Source organism: Tursiops truncatus, chromosome 11 (assembly GCF_011762595.2).
Source record: "Tursiops truncatus isolate mTurTru1 chromosome 11, mTurTru1.mat.Y, whole genome shotgun sequence".
Taxonomy (NCBI): domain Eukaryota; kingdom Metazoa; phylum Chordata; class Mammalia; order Artiodactyla; family Delphinidae; genus Tursiops; species Tursiops truncatus.
The window spans coordinates 72,721,203-72,722,461 of NC_047044.1; the positions used below are offsets into that span (position 1 = coordinate 72,721,203).

At 40.9% G+C, this 1,259-nt stretch overlaps 1 pseudogene; it reads left to right on the forward strand.

Annotated features, from left to right (window-relative positions):
* Window positions 1-592: 592 nt before the first annotated feature.
* On the forward strand, window positions 593-1,024 carry LOC117314108 (FUN14 domain-containing protein 1 pseudogene; annotated as a pseudogene).
* Window positions 1,025-1,259: the final 235 nt, after the last annotated feature.

Below are 1,259 nucleotides of genomic sequence, written 5' to 3' on the forward strand. Positions count from 1 at the left end.
CTTTTTCAGTACCCATACTTTTACACTGCACCTGACGTGTTGCACTGATAAACACTATCAGGTATTCTAGTTTGTAAAAACTGTAAGGACCACTTCAAGTGCATCTCTGGGAAACTAGCTATTGGAACTGTCCTCAAATTTATCCTGCTGAGGCTAAAGTTTTCTTATCTATAAAATACTCTTCAGGGACTTACTTGGGGGTCCAGTGGTGAAGACTCCATGCTTCTACTTCAGGGAGCACAGGTTCAATCCCTGGTCAGGGAGAAAAGATCATGTATGCCATGCCATGCAGCCAAAAATAATAATAATAATAAAATACTATTCATTACTTAATTAAAAAAATAATGGGGGAAGCAGTAAAAGCCCTCAATTCCAAAGGGTGAGAAAGGTTGGGGATAGAGAGCTGTGAAGTTCTTTTAATTAGTCCAGCACAGAAAGACTGATTTACCTAGAAATACCATTTGCTTAGTTTTCATGAAGTGCTTACTTCTGCGTCTATGACCCTTTCTTCCAACCCCAGGCCCTCTTTGCCCCCCTTTGACAGCTGAGTCCTCTTCACTTGGTTCTGGATTCCAAGGCCAGGCCAGTCTAGATGGGATCTCTCTCACCTGAATATGAAAGTGATGATGATTCATATTGGACCTAACTCAGTATACATGAAGACACCGCTGGTAGAATCTATGCTTGGCCATAGTTTGGCACTTCCGGTAGAACAATACTCAGTAGCCATCCAGATTGCACTGGCCATTGTGCAGGATTTTTGTTCCAGAAGGTTGGAAAACTTACAGCGACAGTAGGCTGCTGGCCATCTTCTTCAGATTTACCAGTCAAAGTAACTATGTGCAAATGAACTGGGACAGAGTTGAAAAAAGATATAAAGAAAGCAGGAAGACCTGATTTATGAGCAAATAAAGCAGCACCTGAAATCAGCAATATAATTGAAGCAGCAACAGAATTTATCAAACAGGACATTGTGATGTTCAGTGGATTTGTGAGAGGCTATTTGCTAGGGCTTGCCTCTTAAGGACATGAGTGTTCTGTCACAGTGGATTCAACCTGAGAGGAGAAGGGGTGGTAACATGATGATGTCTCTACAGTTCCAGACACCAGATTCTCCAGGGTGTGAAGAAAAAAGTAGTTGGGCAAAATGGAACTCACAACTTACTGTTTGTCTTCTGACAAATCCTGCAGCGCAGCCAAAAAATAAATAAAGTGAATCCACTTTAAAAAATATATATGTTTGCAATAAACTAAAAGGA